Here is a 16,138-nt window from a genome sequence, read left to right as displayed (position 1 = left end):
TTCACCAAAACAGTACGTCTCTGCACACTCAGTGCAGAGCAGTGGCACGCTGCAGGTGTGATATTCTAAGCTAATGTCCTTGCTTTCTTATGTCTGCATTCATCTTCCGTCTCAGATTCCCTCCCTTCCTCTGTGCTGGGATTGTGGTGCTCCGGAGTGAGCAGAAATCTATTTCCGTCCCTGTGTATATTCCTCTCCGGCTGCTGCCATTGCCAGCAGTGTGTTGTCACGGTGATGGACATCAGCCCTCAGCCAATCAACACACACGTGTTAATGCCAAGAAACATGATCATTTTCCACTTACTTCCCACTGCTCATGTGAGTAAGAGGATTGTAGCAGTGGCTAACAGAAAGAAGTCAGTGTAAAATAGGACTCTTGCCAGTCATACACTGAGAATGCTGACCTGAGGGAGCTGAATGGGTTTGAATGAGGAGATCTGGCCAGGTGAGAGAGTTAGATATGATCTGAACATGATAATGTGAAAGCTTTTTATCCTGGCACATGGTTGGGATGCAGGACGTATTGGACTTTTGGCTGCTGTTGATGCTCTGGAGATCCAGTAAGAGAGATGTTGTGTTTATAAATATTCTTTGAGTGATTAATGTGTAAAACAACTGTTAAATACAGTAAATATTGGCATAGTTTTTGTCATCTGAGGTGGTATTGGTCAACAGAGCTTGTATGGGCATGTTTGGACATGCATTCATTTCATCTAGACATGTTATAATGGTTTTGATCATGAGTCATATGACTCAGTCCTGCACACTTCAATGGAAGCCTATTCATTGCCTCTTCATTCACTGTGAAATAGCACTTAGCATGTGTTGCCATGGTGATCAGAGAACACTGTTCATCAGCATAACACTAAGAAACTCACGGCATTTATTTAAAAATCCAAAGCTTGTGACCTTCTCTAGTCTGAGAAATAATGGGAAGATGCACTGTGAGGACTTAAGACATACAGTTGTGGCATTACAGAAATAGATCACCCAAAAATGTAAATCCTGACATTTTCTCCATACCTCTAAAACAAACAAACAAACAAACAAACAAACAAACAAACAAACAAACAAACAGACAAAAAACGCCATTAAAGAATTATAACAGTATTCTATATGACTTGTGCACTATAGACTTGCATTGATTAAATGCATTAAGTGGGGAATAGGCTGAAATTTAAGTAATTTTTTCTTTAGTCATTCATTTTGTTCTTGTAACAAGGTTAGTTTATAAGGGAAGGAGGTGGGAACTGGCGAACGTTCAACACTTTATTCAATAAATAAATAAACACAAAATGAAAGTAAAGCGGCAGCCCCTCACAGACGACTTCCGCACACACATAAACACAAAGTAAAATACAGGTCTGGTCCTCTTTTGTCCTTCACTGTCGTCGCTCCTCCTTTTATGCTAATAAAGATTAATAAATACTGTTACAATGAAATTGTCAACATTATGTTCCGTTTAGCTTTCGTTTAATTTTCATGTACTTTTAGTTTGTTTCTCTTCAGTTATCTGTTTCCTTTGTTGTAGTTTCCCATTCATGTAACGAGCACACCTGTCTGTATTCACTTCATTATCTCTGTGTATTTAAGTTCCTCTTTAGTTCACATTTATTGTCCTGTATTGCTCATGTGTTTGTGCTTGCACGCTGTCTCACATCTGTGGATTATCTGAGCTGACTTTGTTTAAATAAAAACCCTTCTATATGTTTTTGATCCAATAAAAAAAAATAAAAAAAGGGATTTTGCAGCAAAACTCATCGATTTAGCCAGTAAGAATCTCTCTGTCTTGGACTTGTACTCTGCCCAATTTACTCAACTGCCTGCAAGATCTAAATTGGATGATGAGACCATAAAGTCTCTTTATTGGATGGGGGCGAACTATTACATCCCCCTTGTCTTACCAGACCTGGGATAAGGAACCTGGAGAGAGGTGATCTTCCGTTGTCTGCAGTGTGCATACCCGCAGCTGATGAATGAATGCACCGCGGACCCTGAGCCAATGTCAACAGCCACGACGGAGCCTGAGCTTGAAGCCCCTTCTGTCCCAGAGCAGAATGACAGCCTTCCTCCATTGATTCCACCCATCCCAAAGCCTTCATCACTGCTGGCCCCACCCAGTTAAATGCCTTGATCGCCACTGGTCCTGTTCAGCTTAAAGACTTCATTGTTGTGGATAATACACCCAGCCTGCCTCACTCTCCCACCTCCTCTGCCCATATTAGTCGCTCCTTCTGCCCGGCCTTCACTGGCACCCTTCAGTCACTCGTCTCCACTGTTGGAACTAGACTGTAAGTTTACCGCCTGGATAAGCTTGGCACCAGCTCTGCTTTTGAGTGTGGATCCCATGGCTTTGCTTCAGACCACCATTCCCGTAACTCCACCTCGGCCCTTTGACCAGTCAACTTCACTGCGGCTCTTCGGCCCCTAGGCTGACACCTGGCATCGTCGTCCTCACGACTTCACCGGGCTCACTCATCCCTCCAGCACCACCTTGGTCAGGCGTTGCTCTGTCTGTGGCGCGGACTTCCAGGCCTCTCGCTGTGCTTCGTCCCTCCACTGCTTTGGTTCCGTCAGGCTCCGTCTTCCCTGTGGATCCGCCTTGGTCCTCGGTCGCACCAGAGACGCCTCTAATTCCACACTGGCCCCTACCACCATCGATTCCACCGTGGGCCTGTGTACCAACTGTGCTCTGGGCTTCCACCTGCATCATCCTGCCATTGCCTCCTCCCTGGTTCCTTCCACCGTCAGTCCTGTATCCACCGTCAGCTCCTGCAGGGGTCGTCCTGCCATCTGATCCGCCCCGGTCCCTTCTGCCTAGGTCTGTTTTTTCTGCCTTCAACGCCCCCACCCTTCCTTACCCCTCAGTCGATTTGTTACAGTGTGAAGCCGTACCTTTCTGGAGGGTGTGTTTTGTCACCATTATGTTCAGTTTAGCTTTAGTTTCATTTTCATGGACTTTTAGTTTGTTTCTCTTCAGTTACCTGTTTCCTTTGTTGTAGTTTCCCGCCACTAATCAGTTGTCATGGACATTCATGTAACGAGCACACCTGTCTGTATTCAGTTTATTATTTCTGTGTATTTAAGTTCCTCTTTAGTTCACATTTATTGTCCTGTATTGTTCATGTGTTTGTGCTTGAATGCTGTCTCACATTTGTGGATTACCTGAGCTGACTTTATTTAAATAAAAAAAGAAGTGTTTATCTTCTTCATCATCATTGGACTGAAACATGACAGAAATGCTCATTGTCAGTTAATTTTAGTTAATGCATTAAAGGCAGGGGTGGGGGTACCCTTTTCCCATGTATTGCGGTGCCCCGATAACGCAATTTCGCCCCTGCCCCCGGAGAGGTCTGTGTACGCCACTGCAAGAGCGTGTTCACACAACAACGCCTGCTCTCGCGTCAACTCAACATGCATGGGTTGTGGTGCTCTCGTGAACGCGTTGGAGATTAATAGTTTGTAAATTGGCAAATTACGTTTTTTTTGGACGCAAGCAAAGCATTGGTGTCACTTCATATAACTGAGGCTGTGTTTACACTTGGCATTAACATGCGACCATATATCCAGATGTTGTCCATATACACATTGAAAAGAGAAGTTTAAACGCACTTCTGATCGGAAAGTTACCCGAACAGCATGTCCAGGTTTGGTGGTAGTCGAGGATGCATTGTAATTGGATCTCAGTGTAATTTTGCATATCCAGCCATCGTGTCTGAATTCACAGGTGGACGTCACACAAAACCCCTCCCACTGTCATTATTCCCCCTCCTCTCTCCGGAACTGAGAGATGTGTGGTTTTGCAATACAGTCGAGTGCGAAGTAGATGTAGGCTACATCTGTAACAGTTCGAAATAGACCCAAACGCGAAAGCAGGTTAATGATTTATTGAAAAGAAAGAAGATAAATGCAACAAAGGCTGTCTGCCGATCACAGGTAGTCTTGATGAACGCAGAACAGGTAAAAGATCTCCAGACAGAAACCAGGCAGGATGATGGATGCAGGTAAGCAGTCAGGGAGAACTCGCAGGAATAGGCAAGCGCAGAGTCCACCAGGCAGTTACCGCAGCACAGAGAATCAGACTTGACACAGGATAGCCGGGGCAGAAACTCATCTGACATATGCGTACACACAGGACAGGAAACAGTAGAATTACTCAAGCGTCAGTAACAGACATGAACAAACAATAAACCGACAAAAGGGAAAGAGAACATGAGGTCTAAATAGCCATAAAATCAGGGCAAGGGGAAACAGGTGTGAGAAGAGCAGGAGAAAACGCTGAGTGAGAATGGGTTCAGCTGTGCGAGAGCACACATAAGAGAGAGAGAGAGAAACAAGCAGAGGAATGAAACTAGACTCCTGACAGTACCCCCTCCCTAACGGGCGCCCCCTGGTGCCCCCGAGGAGGACTGACGGGAGCGGAGGAAATCGTCGATAAGCGAGCGGTCCAGGGGAGCAGAACGGAGGCGGAGCGCAGGTTTAATACACGAGACATGAAAAACAGGATGGACACGTTTGAGGGAGTGTGGTAACCTGAGCCGTACAGCCGCCAGACTGATGACCTTAGTGATGGCATAAGGTCCAATGAAACGGGGGGCCAGTTTCCGAGCGGGTGCCTGAAGGGGTAAATTATGTGTGGAAAGCCAAACTCTTTGCCCACAAACATACCTGGGAGCTTTGGAACGGCGACGATTGGCGATACGACAAGTGCGTTCCCTGGTCCGGCACAGAGCTGACCTCACCCTCCGCCAGGTGCGACGACAGCGCTGAATAAAGGCCTGGACCGAGGGGACGGCGACCTCTGGTTCCTGAGAGGGAAACAGAGGTGGCTGGTAGCCCAGACAACAAGAAAACGGGGAAAGGCCAGTGGACGACGAAGGCAGAGAATTATGAGCATACTCCGCCCATGTCAATTGTTCACACCAGGAGGTGGGGTTATGAAGCGCCAAACAGCGGAGCATCCGACAGAGGTCCTGATTAGCGTGTTCAGCTTGCCCATTACTTTGTGGGTGAAACCCTGAAGACAGACTGGCGGTAGCACCAATCTGTTTGCAGAATTCCCTCCAAAAGTTAGAGACAAACTGGGGTCCCCTGTCCGAAACAACATCAGAAGGAAGCCCGTGAATTCTAAAGACATGGTCCACAACCGCCTGCGCAGTCTCTTTAGCCGACGGAAGCTTGGGGAGTGGAACAAAGTGAACCGCTTTCGAAAACCGATCGACGACAGTGAGAATCACCATATTGCCGCTGGAGGGGGGAAGCCCCGTAACGAAGTCCAGGGCAATATGGGACCAAGGCCGGGAGGGAATAGAGAGAGGGCGAAGCAGACCATCGGGGAGCGAATTACTGGACTTCTGCTGGGCACAGACAGAACATGACGCAACAAATCGGCGTACCTCCCGTTCCATGGCAGGCCACCAGAATCGCTGGCGGACAGCTGCCAAAGTACGACCCACCCCCGGATGAGCGACCAGTTTAGATGAATGACCCCAACGAAGGACGGCCGGACGAGCGTACTTGGTGACAAATAGCTTCCCCTCAGGACACCCACGGGGAACGACAGTGTGAGAAAGAGCCTTTCGCACCAGCTGTTCCACCCCCCAGGTGACGGACCCATCTACACATCCCTCAGGTAGGATGGTCTCGGTGGTGGGACGGCCCTCAGAGGAGGAGAACTGGCGAGAAAGAGCGTCAGGCTTAATGTTCTTTGACCCGGGACGGTAAGAGATAGTGAAATTGAAACGCCAGAAAAAAAGAGCCCAGCGAGCCTGTCTAGAGTTAAGCCTCTTGGCGGAGCGGATATACTCAAGATTACGGTGATCAGTCCAGACTATAAACGGACAGGAGGATCCCTCCAACCAATGGTGCCACTCCTCCAGGGCCAGTCGAATAGCTAGAAGCTCCCGGTTACCCACATCATAATTACATTGGGCAGACGAGAGTCGATGAGAGTAAAATGCGCATGGGTGAACCTTCTGATCAAGAGCAGAGCGCTGCGAGAGAACCGCTCCCACCCCAACGTCAGACGCGTCCACCTCAACGATAAACTGATTCTTAGGATCAGGCGAAATCAGAATGGGAGCGGATGTGAACAAACATTTAAGACGCTCAAAAGCACATTGGGCAGCCTCGGACCAGACAAAACGACACTTTGCGGATGTGAGCGCAGTCAAAGGGGCGGCAACCTGACTGAAATTTCTAATAAAACGGCGATAAAGTTTGCAAACCCCAAAAACCACTGAAGCGCCGAGCGAGACTCAGGAACAGGCCAGTCAGTGACCGCCTGAACCTTGGAGGGGTCCATGCTTATGCCCTCCGCAGACACGACCGAACCAAGGAAAGTAAATGACTGGAGGTGAAACGCGCATTTCTCGGCCTTAACATAGAGGCGATTCTCTAATAACCGCTGTAGTACGCGACGCACATGTTGGGTGTGTACCTGAAGAGATGGGGAGAAAATGAGAATATCATCCAGGTACACAAAGACGAAAATTTTGAGCATGTCTCTTAATACATCGTTGACGAGCGCTTGAAAAACGGCTGGGGCGTTTACCAGCCCGAACGGTAAAACCCGATATTCAAAGTGCCCCAACGGAGTATTAAACGCCGTCTTCCACTCATCCCCCTCCTTGATGCAATAAGTGGTACGCGTTGCGAAGATCTAACTTCGTGAAAATCTTTGCCCCCTGCAGGATCTCAAAGGCTGATGACATCAATGGTAAAGGATACCGGTTCTTAATGGTGATGTCATTCAGCCCACGATAATCGATGCAGGGGCGCAAAGAGCCGTCTTTCTTTTTCACGAAGAAAAATCCCGCACCGGCAGGGGAGGAGGAAGGGACGATGGTACCGGCCATAAGTGAAGTATCAAGGTACTTCTCGAGCGCCTCACGTTCAGGAGCGGATAAAGAATACAAACGCCCGCGGGGAGGAGTGGTGCCAGGGAGGAGGTCGATACTACAATCATAAGGGCGATGGGGAGGGAGAGAAGCGGCCTGGGATCGACTGAACACCGCTCGCAGATCGAGATACTCCTCCGGAACCCCAGATACATCAATAGACTCCTCCTGAAAAACAGACAAAGAAGAAACAGAAGGAACAGCAGAGACAAGACAATTGGTGTGACAAGACAAGCTCCAAGAAACAATAGAACTATCAGACCAGTTAACATGTGGATTGTGCTTAGTTAACCATGGATGTCCTAGGACAATGGGGGCCATAGGGGACTGAAAAACAAAAAAAGAAATCTTTTCTTGGTGGTTGCCAGACGTGGTGAGACTCACCAGGGCAGTAGCCAGGTGAATATTGGAAAGAACGCGACCATCCAGAAAGGGCTGTGGGTGTGTCCTTTAATTCATGAAGGGGCAAACCATGTTCAATAGCCCACCTCTCATCAACAAAATTTCCCTCCGCCCCGGAGTCAATAAGAGCAGAGCAGACAACAGAACTGGTACCCCAGCGAAGGATGGCTGAAATCATGGAGCGGGAACTGAAGGATGGGGATAGTGGGGTAGCGCTCGCCAATATTCCCCTAACTACTGGCGAGCTCTCTCTTTTACCGAACATGTGGCAGCAAAGTGACCCGTGCCACCACAGTAAAGGCACAACCTCTCTCGAATACGGTGCTGGCGTTCAGCAGAGGAGAGGTGTATTCTCCCTAGCTGCATAGGCTCAGATTCAGGGTGAGGTTCAGGTGACAGTCTGAGTGAGTGGGGCTCTCCGGAATCCCGTGACGTCAGAACGAGCACGTCGGCGTAGGTCGAAACGGTTGTCTAAACGGATGGCTAATTCAACCAGCTCATCCAGACTGGAGGGAAATTCTCGAGCAAAAATATCGTCCTTAAGCTCATCATTCAAGTCCTCCAGAAAGCGTGCCGTGAGCGCAGCTTCATTCCATTCGCAGGTAGCAGATAAAGTCTTAAATTCAATGGCATAATCAGCTGCGGAGCGTCTTCCTTGACGAAGCGCAGCCAACTGACGAGAGGCCTCGCGCCCGAAGACAGAACGGTCGAAAACCTTCAACATCTCCTCTTTGAATGAATTAAACTGGTCGCAGCAATCAGCTCCAGCCTCCCAGACAGCCGTTCCCCATTCCCGGGCTCGACTAGTGAGAAGGGAAACCACATACGCAACCTTGGCGCGGTCGGAGGCATACGTGACAGGTTGAAGAGAGAATATCACTTCACACTGGGTGAGAAATGCACGGCACTCAGTAGGCTCACCAGAGTAGCAGGGAGGATTGTTAATACGAGGCTCGGAGGAGACCGAGAAGAGAACTGGTCTTGACGAAGGTGATGAAGCTGACCAGTAAGATCCGACACCTGGGCAACGAGTGAATCCACGGCGTGCTTGGCGGCGGCTAATTCATCGGAATGTCTACCCAGCAATGCTCCCTGCAGTTCAACGGCTGAGCGGATGGTAGTATCGTTCGCTGGGTCCGTCATGGTCGGTTTATTCTGTAACAGTTCGAAATAGACCCAAACGCGAAAGCAGGTTAATGATTTATTGAAAAGAAAGAAGATAAATGCAACAAAGGCTGTCTGCCGATCACAGGTAGTCTTGATGAACGCAGAACAGGTAAACGATCTCCAGACAGAAACCATGCAGGATGATGGATGCAGGTAAGCAGTCAGGGAGAACTCACAGGAATAGGCAAGCGCAGAGTCCACCAGGCAGTTACCGCAGCACAGAGAATCAGACTTGACACAGGATAGCCGGGGCAGAAACTCATCTGACATATGCTGAACACAGGACAGGAAACAGTAGCAATACTCAAGCGTCAGTAACAGACATGAACAAACAATAAACCGACAAGAGGGAAAGAGAACATGAGGTCTAAATAGCCAGAAAATCAGGGCAAGGGGAAACAGGTGTGAGAAGAGCAGGAGAAAACGCTGATTGAGAATGGGTTCAGCTGTGCGAGAGCAAACGTAAGAGAGAGAGAAACAAGCAGAGGAATGAAACTAGACTCCTGACAACATCGCAAATATACTCAAATGTTTGCATTTGCAGCTCGCACCCGAACGTTGCAGAACCATTAATTTTCTGTAAAGAACGCACATTTTTCCCACCACAGCTGGCAACGTTCTCGGACCCATATGTGTTTCTGTACCGTTTCCATTACGGCATCTATCCACATTATTAGTGTACTTGCAGCCTCTTCATCCTCCTCATTTTGCGAGATTTGTAAAATGTTCCCCGACTGAAAACTGTTTTTAAAAAAAACCCACCACTTCAGGTTGACTTTGCACCGGAGCCATCCTTTTTTTTTTTTTTTTTTTTTTTCGCGGGAATGCGAGATCCGATCTGGTATCCAGATACAGAAGCCACTTGATGTGGACAGGTGTAAACACACCGTGTCCTGATTGGCTTATGATCCGATCTGCTTGTTCGGATCACGGTGATTGCATGTTAATGCCAAGTGTAAACGCAGCCTGTGCTTAAACCACAAACCACACATGGATTACTTGTGGTTGTAAATGTCTAGTAAATGTCTTTACTACCTTTCTGGGGCTTGAAAGTGGTAGTTGTGTAGACTGTCAACGGAGGAACAGAAAGCTCTCAGATTTCACTGAAAAGATCTTCATTTGTCTTACGGGTGAGTAATTAATGGCAAAATTTAAATGTATGGGTGAACTAATGTTTACTAATGATTTTATTGTTGCCAGCTATTGAATGGCTTCGGATATGGACTGCTTTAAAGGAGTTTTTCCCGTTGTTGGAGCTTTGTTTCTATGACATTTACATTTATTCATTTAGCTGACACTTTTATCCAAAGCGACTTACAATTGCTATATATGTCAGAGGTCGCACGCCTCTGGAGCAACTAGGGGTTAAGTGTCTTGCTCAGGGAGACATTGGTGTCTCACAGTGGATTCGAACCCAGGTCTCTCACACCAAAGGCATGTGTCTTATCCATTGCGCCATCACCACCCCTATGAAAATGAACTGTGAATATTTTTCAAAATATCGGAGAACTTTTTATGTTCCATAGAAAATATAACAGAGTACAGGTTTGGAACAAAATGGAAATAAATAAATAAGGATACAATTTTAATTTTTGGCTAAACAATTCCTTTAAAGATCTATTTCTAGAGTACCGCAGTGTACTGTTACTGGATTTAAACCATTAAAAATGTGCTTTATATCAATCCAAGCACATTTTAGGTTACCTGGTGAACGATGTATGGATTCTACAGATTCTCATCTGTTCTGTGTGCTGTGAGGGGGTTTAGTGAGCATGTGATGTCACAGGTGCACGAGGGTTACTTGAGGATGCCTGTTAGCCTATTGAATATCCACTTATGTGAGACAAAGAACGTGAAGTGCAGCAAAAATAGCCGTTTTTGTTGCCATGGGAACATTCCTCATTTCTGTACAACACAAGAGTGGTGAGTGACATTTACAGTATAATTTCCAGATCGAGGCCATTTTGTTATGGCACACTTTAAGTTCAATCATCAAACCGATGATTAATCAGTTAACGATTAATATTAAAATATAATATGTAAACATGGCATGCAGAGTAAGACATTGTAATAAATGTACTGTACATGTATGTTTCTGGGAGAACGTATTGTAAAGCTGAGTTTGTATATGTGTTTATATATGTACGCTACTGTTCAAATGTTTGAGGTCAGTAAGATTTTTCTTTAATAAAATAAATACTTTCATTCAGCAAGGTTGCATTTGATTGATCAAAAGTGATTTTATTGTGACAAAATAACAACTCTTCAACATTGCTTCAACATGCTTTCCGAAGGATCATGTGACACTGTAGACTGGACTAATGATGCTGACAATTTAACTTTGCATCACAGCAAAAAAAAAAAAAAAAAAAAAAAAAAAAAAAAGAATATATATATATATATATATATATATATATATATATATATATATACTGTATATATATATATATATGTATATATACTGTTTAGAGAGAGAGAGAGAGAGAGAGAGAGAGAGAGAGAGAGAGAGAGAGAGAGAGAGAGAGAGAGAGAGAGAGAGAGAGAGAGAGAGAAGGCACTGCAGCTTTATATATTCTTCATTAAGTATACTGTGGAACTGCCCTGATCCTGAAATGGCTGATCCTCCACAAGCATTGAAGGTCAAGTCTCTCGTCTCTCTATAAATATGATGGTCTGTCCCAGCGGGTCCTCCTGCTCGGCTTTTCCACACGCGTCTGCTGACCAGCGGAAATCTGCACATTTGCATGTGATTTGATAGTGTGCAAACGTTCTTCCTCCAATGGCTGGTCGTGTCACAATGATGAATTACTGCATTCTGTGAAAATAAATAAAATGTTGTTCAGGACTGCTTCTGTACTATTAATGCTTCACATAAACTGGACGTAAACACAGCTTTCCTAACTCATAAAAAAAAAAGCATTATTATAGCACAAGAATAGAGTGGTAGTTGCCCATTCAGAATTTGTTGCACTATTGCTTGGATGTTGTTATGCTGTTTCTAAAGTGCTCTGAGTGAGTTTTGAGCATGTTAATAGTGGTTGCTAAGGTATATTGTGGGTGGTTGCTTGCTTGGCCAAATCTCGGTTCCCCTTTTCAACGCAAGTTTATGAGATTTGTTTGCCCTGTAGTTGTTTTTATTGTAATTTTTCTTCTTCTTCACAAATGACAATTATACACTTCAATAATTTCTGATTTTCTTACACAGTAATTTGTCTTGTTTTCCAGAACAGATATCTAAACATTCTTATACTTAAGAAGCAAAATAACAAGATATTAAGTTACGTTTTCTGAAAAAAACATATCAAAATGAAGTGAGTTTAAGTTTAAAACAAGAAAAAATCTGCCAGTGGGGTCAGATTTTTTTTTTTTAAAGATAGGCTACTTGTTATTTTTTAAGCTCAATTTTGATCATTTTTTTATCAAGACTCTTGAGAAATCATTCATGTCCGGAGAACGCATGAGTGAAAATGAGTTGCTTACCAAAATGCAATACTAAGGCTTTGATCAAATCACTAGCTCTGAGTATAAGCAATAGTATTGGGGATGCTTGCTTGTTTTTGTAATGCTGGCGGGCTACAATGTTACTTAATAGACTAAGACTACAACTCACTAACGGTATCTATAGTGTATCATGTTATCCTGACCCCCTCCGCTCCTCTAATGCAGAGCAGTTGTCTTCCCCCGTTGTAACTTAAGATGATGGTCACGGCAGGTCAAGTATTTTTAGCTGTGTAAATTGTATTGTGTTGAAAGGTCAAGGTTAAATGCCAATTGAGACGTAGTGAGGATTTACTACCCTGAACAAGGGCTTACTTTCAGTTACTTGTTTACTTAAAATTTTATTAAAATGTCATATAATAAATATCCACATTTGCTTCCACGACTTGATTTCTTTTGTAAGAGTTTGGATAAAAAGCGGTGTTGAAAAAGTTAGGTGGTTGAAAGTAAATTCATGATGTCATGGTGACTGAGAGGAATTCATGATGTCAGCATAAAAGGGATGTTGTTTTAGAGCCGGAGCAATTTAGAGTGTAACAGCGGAGTTCCGAAAGTAAAAGTCCCATTAATTTTCTCCATAGTGGTATTGATTTTTAATGACAACCCTAGTGAAAAAATAAATACACTAAAATGTAATTGAAATACATTTATTTATGCTAAGTATACTACAAATACATTTACATATTCATGTCAAGTCAAGTCACCTTTATTTATATAGCATTTTTTACAGTACAGATTGTTTCAAAGCAGCTTTACAGAGATAACAGAAAAATAATGTTGTAAAAATATTACATATAAAATCAAATGTCCCCAACTAAGCAAGCCAAAAGCCAATGGCGACAAAGGCAAAGAAATTTATACTAAATTTATACTAAAAAATATAAATATCCTGCAACTGTACTTTTGGTATACTAAATTAGTATACTTATATCTCCTAAATTGGGTCAACTAATTTTGTACTTGATTCATTTTAGTTTTCCAGAAATAGTGCTGAAGTCCAACTAAAGAAAGTAGGCTATAATATACTGTATATGTATATCAGTAAATGAAGATATGTCTTATCAATCACAAGTTCAAAATGGGGTACCACAAGGCTCAGTACTAGGACCATTGCTGTTCACTCTGTACATGCTACCCTTGGGAGATATCATTAGGAAGCATGGCTTTAGTTTTCACTGTTATGCTGATGATAATCAGCTCTATATTTCTTCACGCCATGATGAAACTGAATTATTAACGGAATTAACGGAATGCATAGCTGATATAAAAAACTGGATGACTAGTAATTTCCACTACTTACCTCTGAAAAATGAGAGATTCTAATTATTGGACAAAAAACTTCCTCACGTAATAACCTAGAATACTGTCTAACACTTGATGGCTGCTCTGTCAAACCTTCGTCATCGGTTAGGAACCTGGGTGTTCTCTTTGATACCAATCTTTCATTTGAAAGTCACGTTTCTAGTATCTGTAAAACCGCATTCTTCCATCTTAAAAATATATCTAAATTACATCATATGCTCTCAATGACAAATGCGGAACAATTAGTTAATGCGTTCATGACATCAAGGCTAGATTATTGCAATGCTATTATGGGTGGGTGCCCTGCACGTTTAATAAATAAACTACAGCTGGTCCAAAACGCAGTAGCTAGAGTTCTTACCAGAACCAGGAAGTATGGCCATATTAGCCCGGTTCTGTCAACAATGCATTGGCTCCCTATTAAACATCGTATACATTTTAAAATATTGCTGATTACTTACAAAGCACTAAATGTTTAGCTCCCCAGTACTTGAGCGAGCTCTTAACGCATTATAGTCCTTCACGTCTATTGCAATCTCAAAATTCCGGCCAGTATATAATACCTAGAATATCAAAATCTGCTGACTGACTGCTGGCAGTAGATCCTTTTCCTGTTTAGCACCAAAACTCTGGAATAGTCTTCTTAATATTTTCCGGGAAGCTGACACACTCTGTCAGTTCAAATCTAGACTCAAAACACATCTCTTTGACCTAGCAGACACATAACACATTATAATCTTCTATAATTCAATGTTAGGCTGCATAGATTAGGTCAGCTGGAACCGGGAACACTCCCCATAAATCCTGATGTACTTGTTACATCATAAGAAGGATGGCATCTTCGCTAATATTAGTCTCTCTGTTTATCCCGAGGTTTTACTCCAGTCCGCAGGATCCAGGCCGGATCCAGGTCCTTCATCCATCCAGGGTGGTGATGGTGCAGTGGATAAGACACATGCCTTTGGTGTGAGAGACCCGGGTTCGAATCCATGGTGAGACACCAATGTGTCCCTGAGCAAGACACTTAACCCCTAGTTGCTCCAGAGGCGTGCGACCTCTGACATATATAGCAATTGTAAGTCGCTTTGGATAAAAGCGTCAGCTAAATGAATAAATGTAAATGTAGTCTCTTCCCTTCCCTTTACCTCTGTACAGATAAAACGTTGTCAAAATAGTTTCGGTTCACATGGCTACCTTGAAGCGATAAATAATTCAGTATTATACATTTTTAAGGCCAGACAAGTAATTTGGTTAGGTCAATTTGTAAAGAAAGACTACATGCCAGCACACATATTTATATAAACGCGCATACCTATAGACTAAACACGTAGTACGCATGTGCACGCAATCAGCGTTTTCATAGGTTTGCGTTTTTAAAGCTTGCGCAGAAATAAAAATATATATATATTTTTTTTAAAGTATATATAAATATTTTCTTCAAGGCTTGCTCCTTGGAACCTATTTCAAGGTTTGCGTTCTCGAGCCACCAGGCACTGTTTTTGTGCGAATGAGTAACCGGAGCACGTTAAGGGTTGACTGTTAGAACGGTGTCGTGTAAGCGTCCCCTAAGTTAATAACTAATGATCTTTGCAACGCAAGTGAATCGATCAAAACTAACTTTAGCTGGACAATAACTTTATTTAACTATAACTTTATCTCTGTTACTTCAATTTCCTATTATCACTGTAAAGCTGCTTTGAAACAGTCCATATTGTTAAAAGCTCTATATAAATGAAGGTGACTTGACTTGACTTGAATACTTGAATGGAAAATAGAAAAATACTTCCGGAACCAAGGCAGCTGAAAATGTTGATGGACACTGTTGCACTATTACATTTTGATGAAACATTATGAATGCAAATGTGATTTTGAAATAATGTGCATTAATAAATAAAGTAAAATAAAACCCGGAGCATTTATATTAAAAGAGCAAATGGCAGTTAGGATTTTTACTTTAAGACGGTTCTGCTGATCATTTATCACACTCAAGAGCTACATGGCTAATGATAGCTGGCTTTGCAACTATCAGGACTTTCAGTTCCATGTGTTTGGAATAGAATAACATCATACTACTCTTAGCATGTCTGCAATAGTTACTCTATTTTGAAGAAATAGTAAGAGTATGCAACTTTATTCACAGCTTGAATCTTTTATTTCAGTGAAATTTAGGTTTTGCTTTATTCAAAACCTTTCTGCTTGTCCCTTTTCACAAGCAGTAAGACAGCAGCATTCCCATTCACTTCTCCTTTGCGCTGATGCAAAAGTGGCTCAAATGTGGGCCGTTGCATAACCCTTCACAGGGTCCCTTTTCTATTTTTGTTCCTGGATACGCGTCTCAGTGAGGTATTTTCTGTGGTGACTCGCTTACATCTGTAGGTCTTCTAATGTAATCTTATTGAGCAAGACATGGATGACTGTTGAGACTTATTCCTGGCACATTTGTCTTTTTTTGAAGGTGATGTACAGCAATACGGGAAGCAGGAATTATGAGAACATCTGCATTTGACTGGAGACATTGGACAGGGCTGAATTTGGACTCCAGGTTTGTAGGTTGATGGCAATCAGTGTGTTATATGTCTTACTGGCACTCAAAAGCAGGTGACTCATCAAAGTCGGTCCCTGGCTGCTTTGCTTTTTTGAAGTACGAAAAGGTCTTCTATGTGCCTGTTATAGTTTTAAGATGCAACACAGCTGTATTTCATGAGATGCCAGGCATTCCGCTGGGTAGTGATGCCATGGGGGGGGGGGGGGGGGGGGGGGGGCTGATATGACGTAATGGCATTCTCTGGAGTCTGGTTATATTTTCCCGCTTCTGGCTTTGATATGTTCCTCTGGTTGTTGTTGTTGTAGTATTGATGCATAAATGCATG

General features: G+C 43.5%; 1 protein-coding gene across 6 annotated transcripts in view; it reads left to right on the top strand.

The window, feature by feature from the left end:
• The first annotated feature begins 309 nt into the window (after window positions 1–309).
• The window catches only part of hivep2b (HIVEP zinc finger 2b), a 28,310-nt gene continuing 12,481 nt past the window's right edge, over window positions 310–16,138 (top strand). For 2 of the 6 annotated variants that reach the window (XM_077238713.1, XM_077238709.1), the window contains exons 1-3: window positions 330–445; window positions 14,142–14,260; window positions 15,724–15,810. The gene's annotated coding sequence lies outside the window, so the exon portion shown is untranslated. Of the gene's footprint in view, window positions 446–14,141; window positions 14,261–15,608; window positions 15,641–15,723; window positions 15,811–16,138 lie in introns of those variants that run through there. The other 4 variants (XM_077238708.1, XM_077238714.1, XM_077238712.1 and 1 more) reach the window with 4 other exon arrangements.

Source organism: Siphateles boraxobius, unplaced genomic scaffold, assembly GCF_051911475.1.
Source record: "Siphateles boraxobius isolate OS27281-9 unplaced genomic scaffold, OSU_SipBor_1 22, whole genome shotgun sequence".
In the NCBI taxonomy this organism is placed as follows: domain Eukaryota; kingdom Metazoa; phylum Chordata; class Actinopteri; order Cypriniformes; family Leuciscidae; genus Siphateles; species Siphateles boraxobius.
This window is presented reverse-complemented; position numbering and strand designations above follow the sequence as displayed.